General features: G+C 39.8%; 1 pseudogene; it reads left to right on the top strand.

The window, feature by feature from the left end:
- Window positions 1-6,314: 6,314 nt before the first annotated feature.
- On the top strand, window positions 6,315-20,391 carry LOC138151553 (large ribosomal subunit protein uL2-like; annotated as a pseudogene).
- The last annotated feature ends 4,654 nt before the right edge of the window (window positions 20,392-25,045 follow it).

Genomic DNA, 25,045 nt, shown 5'->3' with positions numbered 1-25,045 from the left:
AATAAAAACTAATCTAGTCCAAAAGCTTATACACCTACCAAAAGGAGTGAATGCAGACTTGTGACAATGCATTTGCTACTTGCAGGATCATCATTGCTTATGCTCCTACCATAATGAGCTTTGATGGGGTCAAAGAAATTTTTTATGAAGAACTGAAGATCTCATCTTCAAAGTGACAAAAGAGGACAAGATTATAATTCTGGGTGACTTCACAGACTATCAGATATGGCAGGAAGTCCCTTGGGAGGAATGGAGTTGGAAACAGCAACAAAAATGGTCAGTTATTTCTGTAGGCTTATGTGTCTCATGATCTTCTAATCACTAACACTGTCTTTCATTTACCTAGACATCATAAAACTTCATGGATGCACCTTAGCAGCAAACATTGGCATTTAACAGACTATGTCATTATAAGGAGAAGAGATAGACAGGGTGTGAGAGTGATGAAGGTGACATGTTGAGCAGGGCACTAGTCCTCTCCAAGCTAAACATTTACATTCAACAAAAGTGGAGGCAAGATGACTACCAGAAAACTTAATGTCAACAGATTAGAGCACTTCTCTGAGTGTAAAAAGTTTGTTGCTAACTTGGAGAGAAAACTGAGCCAACATATAGCTGGCAAGTGGAGCAGAAAAAAATAGTGGGCAACTTTTGGAGATTGGTGTACAATGCTATTTACTCATCTGGGCCAGAACACTCCCAAACATTAAGACTGGCTTGATGAAAATTATGGGGAAATTCAGAAACTGCTAAGCAAAAAACAAGAACTTCAGAGGGTTTACCAACAGGATAGTTTATCCATCTCTAAAAAAGGCAGCATTTAATTCCATCAAAATTAAAGTGCAGGCAAAACTTAGAGAGAAGCAGAGTTCTTGGTTCAGTAAAAAAAAAAAAATCCATATTATGCTGATACTAACAATCCAAAGTAGTTTTATGATGCTCTGAAGGCTATTTATAGACTAAATACCTCTGGTGCAGCTCAGCTACTCAGCACTGATGGAACCACATCAATGAGTGATAAGAACATAATCCTGGAGAGATGGGCTGAACACTCACACAGTGTTCTCAACAGATCATCACCAACCAATGCTGAAGCCATTGACCATATATGTCAGGTTGAAGTCAAACCCTCTTTAAGGAAACTTCCAACTGAAGAAGAGGTTTTGAATGCTATTAGGTTCCTCTCATATGGCAAAGTGCCTGGTACTGATTCTATTCCAGCTGAGATTTACAAGGCAGTAGGTCCTCTGTTCATACAAAAACCTGACTGAAATCACCTGGGTTATATGACAAAAGGAGGCTATCCCCTAGGAATTCAAGGATGCCTCCATTATCCGTCTCTATAAAGGAAAAGGAAATAGGTTGTCCTGTGACAATCACAGAAGGATCTCTCTTTTAGTCATTGTCAGCAAGATTTTTGCTAGAGTCCTCCTTAATCAGCTGATTTTCCATCTGGAAGATTGTCATCTGCACAAGAGCCAATGTAGCTTCAGAAAGGGGTAAGGAATGGTCAATATAATGTTTGCTGTCTGACAAGTCCAGGAAAAATGCCAGGAACAGAACAGAAGTTTGTAAACAACCTTCATTGATCTGACCAAGCCCAGTCAGTCATAAGGGCTTTATAGAAGATCCTGGCAAAATTTGGTTTCCTGGAGAAGTTCATCAATATTGTATGTCAGTTCCATGATAGTATGCTTATACTGGATCTGGATAATGAATATTGCTCTCAAGTTTTCCTAGTAACCAGTGAAGTGACATAGGACTGTGTGCTTGTTCCCATGAAAGATACTTTCAACAATGTTGTCAGATGCTTTCAAGAAGGACAAAAATGTCATCAAGGTCAGCTACCATATGGATTGTAAACTATTTAACTTGAAAAGGCTACAAACCAAGACTTATGTGGAGGAAGAGTTGGGGCACGACTTTTTGTTTGCAGATGATTGTACACTCAATGCAGCCTCTGTGGCTGAGAAGCAACAAAGTATGGATCTATTTTCTGCCACTTGTCCTAATTTTAAGCTGACAACACCAAGAGAACAGAGATTCTCCACCAGCCAATACCACACTATCCATACATGGAACCATCCATTACAGCAAATAGATAAATTTTGAATGCTGTGGATAAGTTCACTTACCTTAACAGTATATTTTCCAAGGATGTTCACATAGATGATGATGTTGACCTACATATTGCCAGAGCTAGTTCAGTGTTTGGGAGACTCTGAAGGAAAGAGAGGAAAGAGTGGGAGAAAAGAAGTATTAGACTGCCTGCCAAACTGAAGGTCTACAGAGCTATTGTGCTGACCCCATTGTTGTATGCTTGTGAAACCTGGACAGTCTACTAGTGCTATGCTAGGAAACTGACCTGATTCCATCTGAAATATCTTAAGAAGATTCTGAAGATCATCTGGCAAGATAAAGCACTGGACACTGAGACCCTTTCTGGGTATTCCAACTCTCCTACAGAAAGTGCAATTCTGGTGGACTAGACACATGGTTTGAGTGCCCAACCAATATTTGCCCAAAAGACTATTTTACAGAGAACTCACACAAGGCAAGCACACACATGGAGATCAGGAGAAATGATAGAAAGACACTCTCGAGGGTCACGCTGAAGAACTTTGGAATCCATTTTGAGATATGGAAGACACTGGCCCAGGCTAGTGTGCCCATATCCAAGAAAGTGTTGTGTTCTATGAGCAAAGAAGAATTGCAGTAGCTCGAAAGAAAAGGGAGATATACAAAGATAGACATTTCCCACTCCAAATGTGTATTTGTGCCTCATCTGTGATAGAACCTTCCAAATATATATTGGTCTGATCAGCCACAGTGAGACACATTATACCTTGACCCCAACATACTGATGTCATTTTGGTCTTAGAGCACGAAGGGTACGACCACCAACCATTTGTATCCCCTGCACCTAGTACAGTGCCCATCAAATAAGCGCTTAATAAATGCCCTATTTATCTCTCTCTATCCATCTATCTGTCTATTTGTTTATTTATCTATCATCTGCTGGTTTTAAGGTTCTCAATAATCTGGGCACATTCTGCCAATACAATCCAACATATCTATTAAGTTCTGGCTATAAGCAGAATAGGGCATCTTAGATGGTACAGTGGATAGAGTACCAGGCTTGAAACCAGGAAGATGAGTCTTCCTGAGCTCAAATCTGGCTTCAGACACTTCCCAGCTGTGTGACCCTGGGTAAGTCATTTCACACTACTTGCCTTACTTTCCTCATCTGTAAAATGAGCTGGAGAAGGAAATGGCAAACCACTCCAGTATCTCTGCCAAGAAAACTCCAAATGGGGTCATGAAGAGTCAGACACGACTGAAATGACTGAACAACAAACAACAAACGTAGGCAGAATACCGTGCTGGGTGCTAGGGGAGACACAAAGCTGAACCTTAGCTATTTTCATCCAACCTGCTCCCCTTGAGGAACAGAGAAGGGCAGACCTACCTCATCTATAAATAGATGTAATCAAAGAGGCTATATATATAGCAACATGAAAAATGTAATGCTGTTTAAGCGCATAGGAGGGGTGTGTACTAGTGGGACCAGAGGAAGGCAATAATATGGCCAGAATCAAGAAGCTTACATTCCAGTCACTGGATAATTCACCAATACTAATAGCTACAACATATACTATTACATGGTAAATATGTCATAGAGTTACCTCAAAAAATTGTAAAGTGTAAAAAAAAAAAATAGGTCCCTAAAGGCTGTGACCCCTGACTTGTTTCCCAGGGTTAATGAGACTGTTTAAGTAATGAACTATGCAACTCTCAGCCTGGGCCCCCATCAGTACCACTATTATTATTATTAGTGAAGTCACCAATCCAATAGCAAAAAATGTATTTCATCAGAGTCTAAAAACAATATAAATAATGGGAGAAATTAAATAGAATCATTCTTTGCCCTGCATACACAAATGTATACAATTCCCTTATAGGTTCTAGAGGTGTTATAAGTAATCCTAATCCAATTCCCACTCTTCTTTCCACCATAGTCAGAGGACACAGTCACCTAGGAACACACTTCTCCAATGATAAAACCTTAGGGTCCAGGGGCTTTTGACTCATCATTCAGCAGGAATCCCTCAAGGTAGGTTAGATATCTCATCAGGATTCTGCTGGGATTCCTGGGCTCAGTAATATCTTTGTAATATCACTCCAGGGGGCCCCTTCTTCCATCTTCCTGCTCCAACCACAACCAGCAATTTATTCTCCATCTCTTCTTGTGCCTGGCACAGTTCCAACAAAAAGAGGAAGCTTTTATCTTCCTCTCTTTCTCCTTTATCTCTTCCCTATGGAGGAAGAGGGGCTCCTTCCTATGGGCAGCTACATTTGTAACTGGTGTTATACTTGAGAACTTTTTTTCATAGGAAGTAGCGCAAAAAAGCAATAGCTTGGGAATGATAATCAAAATCGAGTCCCAGCTTTGCCGTTTTCCCCCATGAATATGTAGCAGAAGGAAGACTGGCTCAGGAGTCAAAGAACCTGGGTTCGAATTCCTTCTTCGATGCTTACTACTTTCATGATCTTAGGCAGATCACAACCCCCCCCCCCCCCGTGCCTCAGTTTACTAATCTCTAAGATGACAGGTTTAGACAAAATGGCCTCCAAAGTCTTTTCCAGCTGTAGATCTGTTGGGCTATCATTGTAAGAATCAATTTCCTTATTTGTAAAAATGAAGATAATATTTATACTACCTACCTCACACAATTTTGGGAAGGAAAGTACTTGGTAAATTGCAGAACTCTGAGATGTTACCTACTGTGCAGACTGATAAGTATTTGATTTATTACATTTCTTTACAAATGCCATCCTCCTTACTATTCAATTAACTATTCCAGATAGGTAGCTTGAGGGTGTGTTCCTCCAGGAAATAAAGGGAGTGTTAGAAAAGGCCCCCAAGCCCTTGTGTGAGAGTCTTTGTTTCCAAAAGGGGTTAGACTGCACCCAATGCTACAGGGACATACTCTTGCCTGCAGCTGCCAATTGGTCTCCAGGCTCATTTAAGGAGCCTTAGAGAATTCTCTCTTACCTGATACTCAAAAGAGAAATAGTTGTAGAAACCAGCTCCTTCAGGGTGTGAAGGAAGAAGTGTGAAATGAGATCTAAGGATGGAGTGGGTACTGAGAAAACTCATCTAAACAAAAAAACAGAGGGAGGAATGAATGAATGCATTCTGCTGGAGTGCTGGGAACCCCAGTAGTTTGGTGTGAAAGTATGAAATGCGATTGGGTCTTTATATGGCCGCAAGGGAAGGAGGAATGTCCTAGAGGGTCCAGTACTCGTGCTTGGGGGCAAAAGAATCAGTACTTCAGAAAGTCCAGGTCCAGGAAACTTGGGGACAATAAGTATGCTATGTTCTGGATCCTTGTGCCCTCCTGTGTAGCCAATTCCAGTGCCTTCCCTCTACTGATTATTTCCAATCTATCCTTTAAACAGCTTGTTTGTACACAGTTGTTGGCATGTTATCTCCCCCATTCAATTGGGAGCTATCTGAAAGCAGGGACTGACCATCTTCTGCCTTTCTTTCTATCTCCAGTGCTTAATGCAATGCCTGACATAGTCGGTGCTTAATACTGAGAGAAAACCTGGTCAGATTTAATGTGGAAATGGCAAATTTCCAAACTGCCCGTAGTCTGCACAAATGAAGAGAATTTTCCCAAGGGGGTATGAGGAGAACTCTAACATCTCTTGTATTCATTCATTTCTCTCAATTCACCTGGCTACCACACGGCCTTGTCACCTCTCACCTAGACTATTGGGATAGCCCTCTAATTAGGCTCCCTTCCTCAGGTTTCTCCTCATGCCAACCCAAATGATTCTCCCAAAGTTCAGAAATTACTATAGTCACTACCCTGTACAATAAATTCCTGTGGCTTCTTATTGCTTCTAGAACCAAATATAAGCTCCTCTGTTTGACATTTAAAACCTTTCAAAATCTGGCTCCAACATGCCCCTCCAGGATTATTATATATACAATTATCCCTTCCACATCATGGGTGTTAGGGGCCTGGCATCTCCAAGATCTGGAAAATCCATGTAAAATTTTTTGGCCCTCCCTTCATACTAAAGATTGTCTGATTTTTTTCTTTTTCTCTTATGGAATGTTTACAGGGTTGATTGTTTGGTCATAGGCCATATGTAGGTCAGTGTTAAGTAAAAATACTGTATGAAAAAGGATTTTTTCTTTGTCATCTGCTGGCCTTTGCATGTAATCTGCGGCTTCCCCAAAATAATTTCCCACTGAATTTCTTATGCCAACATATCAAAACCATGATGGGAAAGTGGCGATGTGGAAGAGGTAACCGTACTCTGCAGTGCAGTCAAACCAGCCTTCTTGCTGTTCCTCACAGAAGACTCCATCCCCCATGCCTTTTCATTGCCGTCTTGAATGTCTAAAATGCACTCCCTCCTCACCCTCTGCCTCTTGGAATCCCATTTCCTTCAAGACTCAGCTCTAGAACAATCTTTCCTTATTGTCCCCAGCTCCTAGGGACTTCTCCCACCTGCTTTGTATGCATTTGCTATTTATGTCCATATTGTATTCTCTAATAGACTGGAAGCTCTTTGGTCTTGGGTACTGTCTTTCTTGCAGGCAGCTAGGTGGCACAGTGGAGAAAGTACCAAGCATGAAGACTGGAAGACATGAGTTCAAATTCGACCTCAGATACTTACTAGCTGTGTGACCCTGGGCAAGTCACTTAGCCCTTTTTGCCTCAGTTTCCTCATCCGTAAAATGAGCCGGAGAATAAAATGACAGACCACTCCAGTGTCTTTGCCTAGAAACCCCCAAATGGGGTCACAAAAAGTCAGACAACTAAAGACACCAGCTGTTTCACTTCAGTCTTTGTAGCTCCAGGACCTAGGAGAGTGCCTGGCACTATTAACAAACATTTGTTCAGTAACTGATAGCAACATAACTGCTAGAAAGTGGTCCCTAAACCCCTTGGGCAATATCTGAAAAAAAATAGGTAGTACAGCCAGTTATCTTCCTCTGGGAACTGATAGCTAAGCATCTCTCAAAGACCTGAAGACCTGCCTATTGACCCCTTGGACACAGAAAAAAATGGGACATTCAAGGACAGAGGGACCTTGGTTATTATTGCAGACAAAAAAGAGAAAAAAAAGGAAAATTAGTTTCTAGATGGATATTCTTTAAGATGCATGAGACTTTCCCTCTATGAGATTGGAGTCTAAAGGGAATAAACCAGAAATATATGAATCCTTTTCTTCCTATAGTGGGATGGAGGGTAAGGGAAAGTTCTGGACTCCTGGGCAAGAGTCAAGTCTAATTTTGTTTCTGGTTAAGTCAACAAGGCTTAGTGGAGGAAATAGGTCCCTGTTACTGATAAAAACAATTCTGTTTCACCCCCACTGACTTTGAATCTGCTCAAGCCATGGGTTCTACAAAGTTTTTACTGGTAATATATTGAGGGCTTCCCAAACACAACTGTACAGTCAGAAAAAACAATTCTAGAGCTGTTGGCCCCTGTGCAGACTGGAATGAACTGTTACTGAGTGGGAGGAATCAGCGAAGGGTCTCAGCTATTCCCAGTTTGACAAACAGAGACTTAACAGGGTCTCTTCTCAATTACTAGCCTTTGGCCCGAAGTAGATTTTTCCAGATTCTGTCCTGCCAGTGTTTTAGTGAGGTACTGAGACACTGTGTCTAAATGGAAAATATCACTTTTATATGAACAGAAAGAAAAAAAAATCAAACCTACAATCTACTCCTAGCCCTATTTATAACCTAATGAAGTTTACTCAAAGTCATCTAGTAGAATGGACCCCTGAATTAGAACAGAAAGACCTAAGAGCCAGGCCTGGATGATTATTGGCCATGTGATCTGGGACAAAGCACAAATCCTGAGGATCAGTTTCCTCATCTGTGAAATGTAGATGATGCTAACTGCCCTGGATCCTTCCAGGATGAAATAAGATAGTACATATTTTATTCGTTTGTTTGTGTTTGACCCAAGAGAGGTGAGAGAAATAGATCAAGGATTCAGAAACTCAAAGTTCTCCATTAAAATTCTTAAAAGCTAGAATTGACCAAGAGTGGAAGGCACCAATGAGTCTTAAACCATGGGTCGCGACCCCATATGGGGGCCACGCAACTGAATATGGGGGTCGTGAAAAATTTGCAACAGTAAAAGGTTTTTGAACATGCAACGACCAAAAGTTAATTCAAAATCAAAAGCATAATCAATCCAAGGCATTTCTGGCAGTATTTGCCCATGTTGCATTGCACAGCTTCACTGGAGCTTTGGTTATGAACACACAACTTGTGCACTTTGCACTGGGCACTGTACATGCCTGTCACACCACGCAACACTAACGAATGCTGCCAGAAACACCTCAGTTCAGATTCGAGACTATTATTTTATAAATTGCAGTGTTTTTACTATATATATATACAAAATCATTTAAATGAATTTTGACTTGGGATTAGGACAGAATTTTCAACAATTTCTGAAATGGTCCTAAACATACTTCTGCAATTTTATACTACACATTTATGCAAAGAGGAGTTTTCAGCATTGACGATTATAAAATCAAAATATCGACCAACTCTGAAAAACATTAAAGATGCTCTATGTCCTGCAGTATCAAATATTCCTCCAAAATTTAATTCTTTATGTAGAAATAAACAAGCATATCCATCTTGTTAATATGCAAATTTGCTTTCATCCTTAAGTAAATGGTAAAATTATATGTATACCAAAGAATGGTTTTAAAATAAATTCCTTTATGATTTATTATCAATAAATGTTTGATTTGTATACCTATTTTATATACCTATATATCTGGGGTTACATAAAAATTTCTTAGGCGAAAAAGGGGTCGCAAGTAGAAAAACTTTAAGAAAGCCTGGAATATACTACCTCACAAAATTAACAGTTCCTATTTGTCTCAGAGTGGTCTTATATGCAATTGCAGAAACCTGGAAGTAATCTAAACATCTAACTATAGGTGAATAGTTAACTTGTGCATTCATGATGATGAAAGCTATAAAAAAATTAAGACAAGTATTAAAAATACAGAGAAAACAGGGAAACATCTGTATGAAATACTATAAAGCAAATTTTTAAAAAAAAGAAGGAAACAGTAGCTATAAACAAATAAGAGGAGAAAAGCGAATGAGAATGAATGGACAAAGAATTCTGATGGGGATGGAGGAGAATCAACTGAATAATAAAGATATTTCATATATTGAAATGAATTTGAATGGAAAAAGTGACTAAACAAAGTTGGTTGGTATAGAGTTTAGGCAGCACAGTAGACAGAGTGCTGGATCTGAGGTAAGGAAGACTCATCTTCATGAGTTGAAATCTGGCTTCAGACACTAGCTGTGTGACCCTAGGCAAGTCACTTAATCTTATTTGCCTCAGTTTCCTCATCTGTAAATTGAATTGAAGAAGGAAATGACAAGTCACTCCAGTATCTTTGCCAAGAAAACCCCAAATGGAGGCAAGAAGAGTCAGATACTACTGAACAACAAAGAATTAAGTTTTTAATGAAAGCCAGCTTTTTAAAAAGCAATGAGTTTGGGGCGGCCAGGTGGCTCAGCAAGTAGGAGTGCCGGCTCCAGTGTCGGGATGACCTGAGGATCAAGTCCGGGCTCAGACACTGGCAACCACCCAGAAACACCTGGCCGTGTAACCTTGAGCAAGTTACTTAACCCTGATTGCTTAAAAATAAATAAATAATAAAAAGCAATGAGTTCCCCTTCATTAGCAGCTCTTCAAGGAGACAGTAGATGACCATGTTAAAATAATAGCCAGCATTTATGAAGGGCGTTAAGATTTGCAAAATGTTTTACATATATGATCTCATTTGTTCTTCACAAAAACCCTGGGGGAAGGCTTTATATCTTCATTTTCAGATGAGGAAATTGAGGCAGGCAGAGAGATTAAATGGCTTGCTCAAGGTCATACAGCTGTTAAGTGTCTGAGTTAGGGTTTGACCTTGCATCTTCCTCACTCTAGTTTCCTCACTCTAGCTTCAGTGTTCTATTTGGTTTTACAGTTAAGGTAGCTTGGTGGCACCCCTGAGGTCAGGAAATCCTGAGTTCAAATTCAGCCTCAGATATTTACTACCTGTGTGACCCTGAGCAAATCACTTAACTTCTATCTACCTCAGTTTTCTTAACTGTGAAATGGGGATAATAACAGCACCTACCTCACAGAGTTGCTGTGAGGATCAAAAGAAATAATATTTGGAAAGTGCCTGGAATAATATCTCTTTGCTGGGGCATCTAGCTGTCTCTAGATTGGGGGAGGGGGAGGTGAAAGGGGGGATGGAAATCTTGACCAGGAATAGGTGGAATTGAATAATCTTTGAGATCCCTTCTTTCAGAAAATACTTTGCAATCTGCAAAGAACCATTGGAATTAATCTCAGTTTCCTCAGTAAAAGAAAAATGATAATACCTATCCACCTCCAAAAAAGTTGTTGTGAGAACAGGACTAATGTGAAAATTTGTTTAATACAATTGTACGTGTATAGCTTTTATCAGATTTCATGCCATCTTGAGGGGAGGGGGGAGGGGAGAAAATTTTAGAACTCAAAATCTTATAAAAGTGAATGTTGAAAACGAAAAATAAATTGAATTTTTTTAAAAGTTGTTGTGAGGATCAAAGGAAATAATGGATAGAAAAGTAATTTGCATATAACATCTAGGGTTCTCTCTCAAACACACAGGCCCCTAGAGGTTGGGGAGGCCAATCTAAGGCTTTTTCGAATTTGCATCTGAATCCCTATGGTAGCACAGACTTGCCCTTCTGGGGAGCTGCCGTCCCATCCCCAGTTATGGGGGAACCATCGTAGCTTAGCCACCACACACTAGATGTGAAACCCGAAGCCCAGGACCTCACTCTCACTGCCTTTGTGATGTCATCCTGACACCAAATGCAAGGGGAAGGAATGGCACATACAAACACCTCCCTCTCCATCCTTCCTTGCACACTAGAGATTCACCCATCCTAGTTCCTCTCTCATGGTTAATCCAAATGACTCCAGAAGCAGCCCACCTCCAACCTCGAGGATAATTACCCTCCCTAGATACCTTAGTTAAATATGGCAGGAAGGACAGTATTGTTATGCCCCAAATGGCCAAACCTGCTATCTTTTCCTCCCTAATCTTCTAAGTTCCTCTGGTTACTATCTGACAGGACAAATTGTAAAATGTGGTATGCCTACCACAATTACTACTTGGGCAAATTAGGCAGTGCCATGGAGAAAATATTGGACCTGAAATCAGAAAGACCCAAGTGCAAATCTGACCTCAGAAACTTACTAGCTGTGCAATCATGGGCAAGTCACTTAACAGCTGCCTGACTCAGTTTACTCATCTGTGAAATGGGAATAATAATAGCACCTACCTATGGGTATTGTTGGGAGGATCAAATGAAATAAGATTTGTAAAGTACTTTGTCAACCTTAAATACCATATGAATGCTATTCTCATTCTCTCAGTCTCTCCTGTTTAAAAAAAAAAGTCTAATGTAACTTATTTTTTATTTTGCAGAGTTCTCTTAGTAATTCATGAACTAGTAGTTGAAAATATTTATAATTCCATAAAAGAAATGTGCTAGCAAAGTGAATCCAGAAAAGCTTCCTGTAGGAGGTAGGATTTTAGATAGGACTTTAATTGGGATCTAGGGAAAATAGAAGGAGGAGATAAGGAGGGAGAGCATTCCAAGAAAGGGGAACGACTAGGAAAAAATACCCAGTTGGTAGGTGGAGTGTTTTCTTTGAGGAACAGCAAGGAGGTCCACGTCACTAGTGGAATGTAAGGAATAAGAAGACTGGAAATTTGGGCAGAGGGGCGAAGGTTATGAGGAACTTTGAATGCCAACAATCCTGGAGGTGACAGGCAGTCACTGGAGTAAACTGAGAATTACTGACCTCAGCCCATGGTTGTTATCTTGGACTAGTGATTTCACTGCAGAACAGATTTCCTGGCTCCGAAATGCCCTCCACTGAGGCAAATTTGTAACTCATCAAGAAACAGAAGAGAGCTGTCTTACTTAAATGAAATTAAAAGACAGTGCCTGCAGTCTCACACAGCTTGCCTGTGTCAGAAACAAAAATTAAAGCTAAGTAGTCCTGACTTTAAGATCAGCCCTCTGTTCTGTGTCTTGGTGATACCTCTCCTTCAAAATTATGACACCTAATATGATACCTTTCCTTCCCAATCATGATACCTAACAGGATACCTCTCCTTCCAAATTACTGTAGATTTAGAGTCTGTAAGGCACCTTAGAAGTCAACCCCTTCCTTTTACAAAAGAAACTAAGCCTGATTTACCCAGGGTCACACAACTAGCAAATGTCTGAGGAGGATTTGAACTCAGGTCTCTCTAAGTCTAGCACTATCCACTGAGCTACCTAACTGCTAGGGCCTCTAAATGTTTCCACTCCACCTATAGAATTTGCATTGGCCCCACTCCCACTTACCAGAATCATCCACTGTCCCTCTGTATCGTACTTATTCCTTTTTTATGAACCTCACAGAACCACAGGAAGAAAAAAAAAAGACTATACTGCTGCCCCTGGGCCCACTCCTAGACCAACAGCCCTTAGCAGGGATGCAGAGGGTTGGATCAGGCCATCAGCTAAATTATCATCAGGCAACAAGCAACCAGAGAGCTCAAGTCTGACAGTGTTGGAATCCAGTGGGAAAACAGGCAAGTGTGCTATAGGCAGCAATTTGGGAACATCAGATCTAACCAGTGAAACAGGAGAGCATGGCCTAAGGTCAGACAAGGTATTGAAACAGATTTGAACTCATACAAACAATTTCCCAATTTGACTCACTCACTCTCCTCTGCCCTTTTGGACCCTAGCGTTCTCTGTCTCCTCACCCTCTTGACTTTCTACAAAAGCTTCAGCTTTGAACAATTCTTCACCATTACCACCATTTTCTCTGGTAGAGAAACAGCTGAATTCACAAAGCAGCCAATTCAAACAATAGTAGCAGTACTTTGTAACTACTAGAGTACTTTATAATAATATTATAATGTAAAATACATATAATAATATATAATAAAATACTCCAGTATTTTCATATTCATTATTTCAGATGGTGCTCAAATTAACTCTGCAAGGTGGACAAGGTGTTCCCCCTCACTCAACCCAGACTGCCTAGACCCCATCTGGGGTATCCAAGTGGTAAGAGCTCCATGGGGACTCCATGGGGCTCCATACAAGAATGGTCAATAGCAGAGACCCTTCTCCAAACTTTTCCTTCCAATGACCCCTTCTGATTTTCCCTTGCCTGGTTAGACATTGCCCCTATGGACCCTTTTTCTTGAAAAATAAAACTTCAATAATGCTTCTAAGGCACTTTCATCTGAGATAGTCTAAATGCTTTGGAGAACATTAGCTTGTTGTAGTGGACCCAGAATCACCATTTTACTTGGCCACTAATACTTGCTTCTTTCTTCACAGTGCTCATGGGCTGAGTCCTTCTATTCTTCCCTGCTCCCCCCCCCCGAAAAAGACATGACTGTTCACACTTGGACAACCTAGGAGTCCCCAACTAAAACACTAGTAAGATGAAATACCTCCAAGCCTTGCCATGTGTCTTACAGCCATGCCATCCAGACCCCCAGGCACTGCTACCTGACATACTGATGGACCCTAAGGATTCTGGGCCTTCCTAAAGGAATCTGAACCTTCCTAAAGGCGTTGTCTCCCCATAATTAGAGCATGAATTCTTTAAGGGTAAAGATTGTCTTGCTTTTCGAGGTTTATTCCCAAGAGCTTGGCAAGTAGTAAGTTTGTTGTTGCTGTTCAGTCATTTCAGTCATGTATGACTCTTGATGACCCCATCTGGAGTTTTCTTGGCAAAGATACTGGAGGAGTTTGCCATTTCCTTCTCTATCTCGTTTTACAGATGGGGAAACTGAGGCAAACAGTTCTGCCACTTGTTCCTTGTATAACATTGGGAAAGTCAAGTCTGCTGTTACCCCCAGTTTCTTCCTATGTAAAATGAGAGGGTTAAGCTAAAAGGCTAAGGCCTTTCTCTTCTTAGCTATGATCCTAGATCTAAAGTGTCTCTCTCCACTGCAAGCTGCCATCATCTCTCTTTTTTGTAATCTCCATTTTTGTTTCCAATCTTCTACCTCCACTTTATAGGCCTCATTTCCACCCTAAGAAACTGCCATGATCACAGGTCCAACGTTTTAGGGAGAATCCCAGTCAGGCTTCTCTTCACTCACACCTGGATTCTCCCCAGAATCCCCTTCCTTCTCCTTCACTGCCACAGCTACACTACAAGCATTGCCTTCCTCCGCTGGAATGTAAACTCCTTGAGGGTAGGACAGTCTGGCTTGACTTATTTTTATCCCCAGCAACTAGCACAATGCCTGACACATAATAAGTGCTCATTGGACGTTTTATCTACCTAAGGCAGATGTTTTTAACCTGGGCTCCATAAGAATTCCATAAGAACCAATATAATCTGTTTTCTTTGTAATACTCTATGTTATACATTTAAGCAGGCAACAAGCATTTATTACTATGTGTCAGGCACTGTGCTAAGCCCTGGTGATCCCCCAAACAAGCTAAATGAACAATAATAATCCCTGCCTTCAAGGAGCTTACATTCCAATGAATATATACACAGAAACACACACACACAAACCTATGTACCACATGTAGTGGGCTACATCATAGTAGAAAATGTTAAATGTTGCACATTCATCTCTAGAAACACGTACATATACACACAAATACATATGTGCACATATATACGCAAACCTATTACAGCAGACTGTAGGGGAATGCAGCTGCCTGCTACACATTTCTCTCTGGAAACACACACATACATACACACACACACACAAAAAAAAAACCTTATGTACTACATGTAGTATACTACATCATAGTGGAATGATGCTGAATGCTATACTTTCATCTCTGGAAACATACATATACCTATACATATACATATATACATATATGTACACATATACACACAAACATACACACACAACCCTATTACACTACATAGTAGTGGAATGATGCTGAATGCTAGGGTCAGAATTCCTTTTTTTTTTTTTTTGCTTTTTGGAGGGCCATTGGGGTTAAGTGACTTGCCCAAGGTCACATGGCTATTTTTTGTGTTAAGTGTCTGAGGCCAGATCTGAACCCAGGTCCTCCTGACTACAGGGCTGATGCTCTACTCACTGTGCCACCTAGCCGCACCCAGAATTCCTTTCTTCCAATTAACTTGCTTCCATGCAGCATCACTTATACTCCTGCAGGGCCTACACTCATAGATGACCCATGTGTTTATATGGTAGCTGTTGTATCAATTGTGTTTCCCCCCAACACTTTTCAGCTGTGTGCATCTCCAAAATGAAAGAGGAAGTAATAGCACCACAGGAAAAAAAAATGAAAAGGAATACATTATAGTACAGTGTTCCTGCCATGCCAGTTTTAACACCATTCACGGTGGAATCTCTAAACTGCATTTGTCAGAATCACAAGAAAAAGGCAGGCAGGGTGTCTGGTGGAGAGTCCCACTAACCTGGTTCCATGTCATTAGTCCTGCCTCAGACTCCGGGCAACCATAAATTATAACCTGCTTTTTTCAGAATATTGTTACAAGGAACAACAAGCTAATGTTCTCCAAAGCATTTAGACTATCTCAGATGAAAGTGCCTTAGAAGCATTATTGAAGTTTTATTTTTCAAGGCTTGGCAGCTAGGATTTGACACCCATCAGCACATGAACATTTCTATCAGCTCCCCTGCCCCCAATTTTTCCACACTTATAGTTTTCATTGTTATCTCACCCCCCTGATAACTGTGAACATTCATAGCCTGAAACAAGACCAGTGCTGTGAGTCGTTTTCCATTTTTATTAAAATGATTATTGGTCCACAGCTTCTCTTTTAGACCAAGCTTAATTTCATTCAGACCTGTGGGCTCATACTAATTTGCATGATAAGTTTCAAGGATTTCTTTTCCCCCCCAAGAAATCAACCATTTGTTTACTTTGTTGAAGTGTGTACTTAATCAGAATATCTTTTGCATAAAATGGCACCATAAGGGACCATATAGTCTTTCTTAGATTTATTTTTGGCCCAAATCTGCCCAAATAACATAATCTAAAATGGCTTATCTTACTTCTATTCCTAAAATTTAAGCCCAGGAATTCCTAGAATTCTTAGATGTTCAAGTTGGAAGAAAGTTTAAAGATCATATGCTGTGGCTCCTTCGTTTCACAGAGAAGAAAATTGAGAGCAGAGAGGGAAAAATTTATTTGCCTGAGGACAGTTCATTTATTTCTTCAGCAAGATTTATAAAGCACCTACTATGCTCAATACACTGTCTTAGTCTCTGGAAGAGAAAAAAGATGAATAAATCCTGTTTCCTTCCCTCAGGTTGCTTGCAACCTAGTAGAGAGAGAGATAATTCATGTATAGGCATAAACATAATGCAAATTAGAATATGAAGAGTATATCAAATGACTATAAAATGCTATAAGAGGTGAGGGAAAAATCAAGGCAATCTTTATTGAGGAGGGCAGTTTTTCATGTCAACTTGAGGGCTGCATAGGATGTCAATATGGAAATGTGATGGGGAAGATTTTTTTTGAGTATTGGTAATATGTAAGCAAAGGCAAGAATGTGTGTGTGTGTGTTCTGTATATACTTGTCTACAGTAAGATCATATGCTGTGGCCTCTATCCTCCCTCTATCCCATACCCCAGTAAAACAGAAGCTCCTGGAAGGTAGGCACTTTGTTTTTGTCTCGTTATCTCCAATTTATAGGACAGTGCCTTGTCAATCAATCAGTCAATAATCATTTATTAAGTGCCTACTGTATGTCATTCACCATGCTAAGAGTTGGGATGCAAAAAAAGGCAAAAGATGGTCCCTTTGCAGCAGAGGCTTCACTCAAATTTCGTGAATTCCCAAAAGTTCACAATCTAATAATGGAGACAACTTGAAAACAACTACATATAAACAAGATACAGAGAGTATAAATCAGAGATAATTACTGAAGGGAAGGCACTAACATTAAGGGATTTGGGAAAGGCTTCGTGTTGAAGATGGAATTTTAGCTAGGATTTGAAGGAAGTCAAGAAATTAGTTGGTGGAGAGGAGAGTATTCCACACATGGAGGAGAGGCAGGGAAATTGCTCAGTCTGAAGATGGACAGTCTTGTTCAATGAAGAGCAAGGAGGTCATACATATATACACATATCATGATTATTTTCAGAGGAAAGTTGGAAGAAATAGGATGTATTACTGGATCACAGAAGTGGGAGGTCATGTAAAGTGTAAGGATACTGAAAAGGTATATATAAGAGGTATTTAATAAGCTTATTAAATGAGTGCAGAAATGGATGGATGGATGAATGGATGGATGGATGGATGGATGGATGGATGGATGGATGGATGGATGGATGCACGAAAATATGAGACATTTTCAACATATGATAAGTAAGCATAGTTGTATGAGAGGCAGGTGATAATAGTATGAGAGAAGCCTGAAAGTTTAACCTGGAGCTAGATCAAGGAAAGTATGGGAAGGGTGGCCTGGAATATCAGAATAGTGTTTTGTCTCCCAATATACAAATGCTGAGGGTTGCCACCACCACTAACATTTTGCTCTTGAGATAGTGACCAAAAATTCAACTGGTACAATTCCAAAAAATAACCCAAGTGCTGTGGATCTCATTTAATAGCTTCTGGTCCTGGTAAGTGCTACATGGGGGTAGCAGATAATTCATGAAATCCTAATAAACTGACAATTGTGAACATTTCCCCCAAAATACCACAATGTTCACACAAGAAAGGAAGGAGCTTAGCTAACTCCCAGGTTGAATGTTGTCTCCTCCAGGGACTATGTTTTCACCTTTTTTGTCTCTAATTCTTAATCTAGTTCCTGGCATATGATAAGGACCCATAAAGCATTTATTTACTGATTAACTGACTGAAGGGAAGGGTCCACTGGAAAACACAAGAATATTTCAAGAGGTCCATGAAAAGTGCTGTCAAGGTAAAAAACCTAAGAACCAAACAATGGTTATCATCCCCAAACCCAAGAAAATGATGTATCTTTCCCTAATGTAGTATGATATCCATCTTATGGGAATATATACATATTCCCCCATTGACTAATTTTACACTCCACAAATTCTATTCTTACCCAAATAGGCATGTCTCTACTTTGTAAATAGCCAATCAATAAATATTTATTGAGCACCTATTTGTATAGGCACTGAGAACACAAAGACAAAAATGAAATGATCCCTGCCCTCAAGGAGCTTATATTCCATTAGGGAAACAACATATACACATCAAAATGTATTCAAAATACATACAAAATAAAAATGAGGGAAGTCCAGACAGCAGCCAAACCAGGGCTGCTGTGAGTGCTAAAGGATAGATAACCTAGTAGACCAATGCAGTATGTTGAATGGGTAACCTAGAGTAGATGAGGATATCTTAAAATACTAAGTCCATAATCATCTGAAAAATTACCAAAATGCCACACAATTCAAAGAGCCCTCACTCTATATTCATGAAGGCAATACAGCATCTGAAAGGCCACTGTTTGCCTTTCCATTTTCAGATCTTATTATATGCCCCCAAGAGGTCCAATTTGGACCATTTTTGTTTCATCTTTTATGTCATACAGATCTTCTTCTCTCCCCTTTTTCTTTCTTTCCTAAGAAATTTGTCACTCATGCGGTTTCTCTAACAATCAATTCATTGATCTTCCTTATTTCACTTGGGGATCATTTGAAATGCAAATAAAGATATGGGTCATTGTTCCATTAAAAACAGGTCATTCTCCAAGAGTGAAACTGCCATGTATCCAGTCCTTCATCTTCCCAATGCTATGTATACTCACAAATCTTTCTTCTTTCACATTTTTTTAAAAAAATAAGCTAAAGCAAAGGAGAAAAAAAAAAACCTTATGTTGCTGACTAAAAGGGTATGCTGCCTAATCTTTAAAATCATTCCTCTTTGGGGAGGTGCCCTGGTCATCCTATTGAAATTGCTCAATACTGTAGACTCAAGGTTCTCAGAAAACAGCTTGAAGGGAAGAGCTAGCAATGTCTCTTGTATCTCTCATCATAATCTCATGCATCATTAAATGTAAAGGTGAACCGTGTCCTATGAGTTGACTTGCCAACCTGAATCTTTTGGAGCTGGGCATATAATCCATTTGTGGTAACCCTTGTTTTCAAATGAGTGGGATGAGAAAGAATGAATGACATCTTCATGGCTCCTTTGTTGGGAGCTCCCGATATGGAAAGGTGGATTCTACCCTACACTACCCCCTTTTCTGGACACAGAATCAAAAGGCTTTGATCTAGATGCTGGCTTTGCTACCTATTACCTGTATGACTTGGGGCAAGTCTTTCTACCTTTTGTGCCTCAGTTTCCTTATATGTGAAAAGAAAAGGCTGTACTCAAATTTAGTGGTCTTAACCTGTGATCTGTGAATTTGTTTTGTTTTTGCTCCTTTGATAACATATTCCAATATGATTTCTTTTATAATTCTATATGATTTACTTTTAAAAATATTCTGGGGCTCTTTCTAGCAAGTCTGGAGTCAGACCACATGAGATAGGGAGAATGATTCGTGGTCAGAGGAAGGGTACCAGTTCTGTCTTCCGCACCCACATGAAGCACAGGAAAGGGGCAGGCAAGCACTGGGCTATGGACTTCCCCAAGAGACATGGATACATTAAGGGTATCGTAAAGGACATAATCCATGATCCAGGCCAAGGGGTTCCTCTTGCAAAAGTAGCTTTTCAGGATCCTTACTGATTTAAAAAAAGGACAGAGTTGTTCATTGCTGCTGAAGGCATCCACACTGGCCAGTTTGTGTGCTGTGGTAAGAAAACTCAGCTCAACATTGGCAATATCCTCCCAGTTGGCACTATGTCTGAAGGGACCATAGTGTATTGTCTTGAAGAAAAGCGTGGGGACTGGGATAAACTTGCTCCGGCATCTGAAAAGTATGCCACAGTGATTTCCCACAAGCCTGAAACCAAGAAAACATGAGTGAAGCTACCTTCAGGCTCTAAGAAAGTGATCTTTGCTGACAGCTGTGGTTGATGTTGTTGCTGGAGGAGGTCGTATTGATAAACCCATCCTTAAGGCAGGTCGTGTCTATCACAAATACAAGGCCAAGAGAAACTGCTGGCCCTGTGTCCGGGGTGTGGCCATGAATCCCATGGAATATCCCTTCGGAGGAGGTAATCACCAGCATATTGAAAAGAAGAGACCCCCCCAGCTGGACAAAAGGTCAGTCTCATCCTGCCTGACATACTGATTGACTCCGGGATACCAAGACTGTACAGGAGGAGTACAGAATCCTGACAATAAAAATTATTTGGAAATTGTAAAAAAAAAAAAAAATATATATATATATATATATATATATTCTGGGGAGCAGTCCACAGGCATCAGACTGACATGACATTAAAAAAAAAAAAGATGAAGAATCCCTGGCTTTAGTGATATCCAATGTCCCTTCCAGATCTAAGTCCTAAAAATAAGATTTAGACAGTTGACTTCAATGGTAAAAGGGGTGCAGAAAACAATGGTGTAAATAATGCAGGATTTGTTTCCTAATCTTTTTTATGTCATGAACCCCTTTGGTGGTCAGGTGAAGCTAAAGAGCCATTCTCAGATGATTTTTGAAATACATAAAATAAAATATATATGATTACAAAAACAGATATGTTGAAATATAATTACCAAAAAAAATTAATTCAGAACCCAGGTTAAGAAGCCCTGGTTAAAAAAAGAAAAGCATGTTGGAAAATATGACATGTCTGAAAAATGAAGCCCAGGCATTTAGGCTACACAGAAGCCTCATACCTAAATATCATGATCACTTTCTTTCACAGAAAAGTTGGAAGGCACAGGATATAGCAATTGACTAGATCTGAAAATAGAGGAAATGACTCGTTATTGATGTGGGAGTCCTGGCAGAATCATCTCTCTTTTAGACTAACAGCTAACCAACAAAGGTAAAAAGAAACTGTTAACTAGAAGAAAGGTAAAAGATGAGAAAATACTTCTGACCACTGCAGCAGGTTCAACGTGACTACATAAATGAGTCACTGACACCCCAAAGTGGATAAGAAAAAAAAGAAAAAAAAACAAAGCCTGTGACCTAGATTGACATCAGTTTCTACAATCAACATAAAGTGATTGCCACAAAAAAAGGAAAAGTTTGATCCTACTTCTAAATTTTTATTAAAATCAAGTTAAATGGTCTTCTGTTGGATGATTTGATGACAACTGACATTTGATACTTTCAATTGGTCAAGTATTTTGTGTACCTGATTTCATATGAGTCTCACACCAGCACTGGTGAGATAGGTAAAACAGGTATTATTGTCCCCATTTTACAAGGGAAAAAAACTGACTGAGAGAGTTGGAGTGACCTGGGATTGTTGATCTGAAAGGGACATCAGAGCCCATATAGTCCAATCCTCTCCCTCATTTTACAGAAAAAGAAACTAAGACTGAGGGTCAGTCAGATAGTAATTATCAGCTGTAGAATTTGAACCTAGGTCTTCTGACTCTTAGAGACAAGCTTCTTTCCATTCTAGTAGAGCTAGCAAGTTTGAGAGGCAGACCTTAAGCCCAAATCTTCCTGATCCTTAGTCCAGCACTGCACTTAATCATTCCATATGGTACCGCTTTCAGGCTACTTGAAATTCTGGACCAGGCAAGACTGTCATCATTAATTAAAGTCCTAGTTATGACTTGACACATAACAGGGATTTGATGTACCTTTGGTACTATGATCCTCCCCCCCCCCTTCAAAACTTTATCATATTGTGGCATATGTAACTAGGCGGTGCAAAGGATGGAGTCAAAAAGACCTGAGTTTATATCTGGCATCAGATAGTTGATAGCTGTGTGACCCTCATAAAGTCACTTAATTGGTCTGTGCCTTAGTTTCCTCATCTGTAAAATAGGGTAATAATAGTACCAACCTCCCAGGGTGTTAATGAGGATCAAATGAAACAATATTTGTAAAAATCCTTTGCAGAGGTTGAAGCTCAATGTAAATGCCAGCTACTATTACTGTTACAATCCTAAGATCACTTTCCCCTTGCGGATCAGGCCTTGGAACCCCCACTGATCAGAGCCACAAGGACAATTAAAGCTTCCTCTACACAACCCTGAAGAAGTGAACTAAGAGTAAGGCTTCTGCTCACTCCCTGGTTTTCCATTTTAGCACAAATACCCTCCGACAGCAGTTGAGAGAAAACTGGTAAATTGCTACACTCTTGGTGGAACTGTGAAATGGTCCAGCAGTTTGGAACTATGCTTCAAAAAACACTGAACTGCACATACCCTTTGACCCAACAATAGCATTACAAGGTCTAACACCAAAGAGATCAGAGAAAGAGGTCAGCGTCCTTATATGCCACACAACTAAAACTAAAAAAAAACAAAACTCAGAATTAGTGTCTCACCCGATACCACACAGGCAAAGTTGGTTGCTGGGTTCAAAGCCAGGTAAACGGATTCCAAAACCACGGATTCCAAAACCAGGGCCTTTCCCCCTGCCTCTGCATAAATCAGCCAGTAGAAGACAATCTCTCCACTTACCCTGCAGTACAAACCTTCATCATTTCTCACCTATACTACTGCATGTAGCAGCAACCACACTAGCATACCCAGGATGGCTGCTAATACAGGTTCTTAGATCTGCTTTACTAGGAAAGACAGATGTTCAAGGGGTCAACAATCTCTTTAACTACATTCATTAGTTCAGGGGAAAAATCAGCACCCTGAACTTCAGAGAAAATACAAGCAGAGAAATAAAGACCAACAGACAGGGCTTCTAACTGTCTGAGAAATTAGAACAGATAAGCAGACAGATCCAACTGTCTGACCAAGGCAATACAGTAACAATACATAGTTACCAGAGACAGAAACACCAAAATCTGGGTTTCTCAAAGCAGGAGGGCTTCTTAACGGCTACTCAGAGTCTCATCTGGTCAAATCACAAAAACACTCTTCCATTAAGTGAACCCCAAAGCAAAATACTAACTTCAGAGCACATATACCCTTTTTAGAGACAGTATATATATATATATATACCCTTTTTACCATCACAACCCTCATGACTCAGTGTCTAGTTAGAAATTAACAAAAGGTGTGAAAGCCTTCCTATAAGCAAGCCTCCCCTAAGCAAGCTTCCCTTAATGGGCTTCATGTGAGACCTATTAATGGGTGGAGAAGATCTTATATCCCATTAACATTACACTGCAATAACCTTCTTCTTGATTTCAGTGCATCAAGTTTGTCCCCACTCCAACACATCCTTCACACAGCTGCCACAATGATTTCCCCCAAAGCCTGGGTCTGACCATGTCACCCCCATCTCAAGAAACTACACTGATTCCCTATTACCTCCAGGATCAAATATGAAGTCTTTTGTTTGACATTTAAAGCTTTTCACACCCTAATCCTTTTCTGTCTTTTCAATCTTCTCACATCCTCTCTGCTCTATACACTCCATGATCAGGACAAAATGGTGGCTACTTGCTACTTCTCACACACAGTAAGAGTACTTATTCCAACTCCCATTTCCTGCCGGTTCTCCATTCTTGAAATTATCTAACCAAGGAGTCAAGAAACCCTGGCCCTTGGACCAAATCAAGTATAAATGGTTTTAAAACCACTTTTAGCTCCAAAGCCATATAAAAACAAGCAGTGGACTGCTTTTGGCTTGTGGACCATTCTGCTTTAGCATATCTGGCCTATTTTAGTCACTTTTATTTCCTTAGATTTTCAACATATACAATAGACCAAAAAGCAAAATTTATTTTAAAGTGGATACAAGATTATTATTTAAGGACCCTATAATTCTTAGAATCCCTGACTACCTTTTAAGATGAAGTTTAAGAGCCATCTCCTCCAGGAGGTCTTTCTTGGTCACCTCCACCCCAAGCTCCAGTTTCTGGTGCCTTCTCCTCTAAGGTTATCTCAGTATTAATTAAGGTATCCTCAGTATTAATCTTACATGTTCTGATTTATTTCTGGTATCTCAACCATTAGAATGTAAGTTTTTTTTAGGGCAGGCACTGTCTTTGTTTTTTCTTTGTATCCCCCGCACTTAGCAAAGCATTTAGCACATAGTAAATAGTAAATACTATATGATAGCTTGATTGATCTTGTTTTTCTTTTAGTTGTACAAAGAAGAATCATTCCCTCCTGTTGGACTCTAAAGTTTCAGCAACCAAGAGGAGTCAGTCCCCAAAGTATGGTTGGTCAACCTGATCAATGTTAAGAACCAGAAAAAATTCACCAGCAAAAAAATAATATATATTTTTCAAAGTATTAAGATATAAATCATTTATTGGACAATATAACTGAAAGATGCTTATGCTAATCACCTATTTATTCATTGTGCTAAAAAAAATATTCATTTTAATCCTACTTATTTTTATTTTTTTTCTTGATCCTTGAATCAAAAACTACAGATCATGTTCTCTAGCTATGGGATGACTGCCCCCAAACCAACTATGGCATTTGGGAAGAAGGGATTTGCCAGTAACTGTACTGATTTGCATTGCTGGAATAAGGTCTAAAAGATCATAACAGATCCCATTGGAATCTGACATACCAATAGTTCCCCGCCCCCCATCATGTTCAGATCTTGTTATGTTATATCATTCCTATACCCCAATATTGCCCATTTGGGGAAAGATTAGGAATGATAATGAGTGATACAGCTGGCAAGCTTCTCAGGTCACTGCTGCTTTTCCTGTCAATTTCCATTTTTGCCCTTTTAAAATTTTTAAGTTTATGGTGGGAAAAGATTGAATCATACTCTGGGCATAATTAGGGTAATAAACAAGACCTGTGGTTTGACTTGGACAAAATCCAATTGGGTAGCACACATAATCACCTCTAGCTGATGGTTTGGTGATTATGACTTTGACAAAGTGGTATTATTTACTGCTAATGGGTAAGATTATGATTTATAGCTAATTACTCCTTTTCCC

Source organism: Petaurus breviceps, unplaced genomic scaffold, assembly GCF_028583685.1.
Source record: "Petaurus breviceps papuanus isolate PSGF00001 unplaced genomic scaffold, PetGlider_PUasm1.0 90903, whole genome shotgun sequence".
NCBI classification, from domain to species: Eukaryota; Metazoa; Chordata; class Mammalia; order Diprotodontia; family Petauridae; genus Petaurus; species Petaurus breviceps.
The sequence above is the reverse complement of the archived record's forward strand: the minus strand, read 5'-3'. Positions and strand labels throughout refer to the sequence as shown.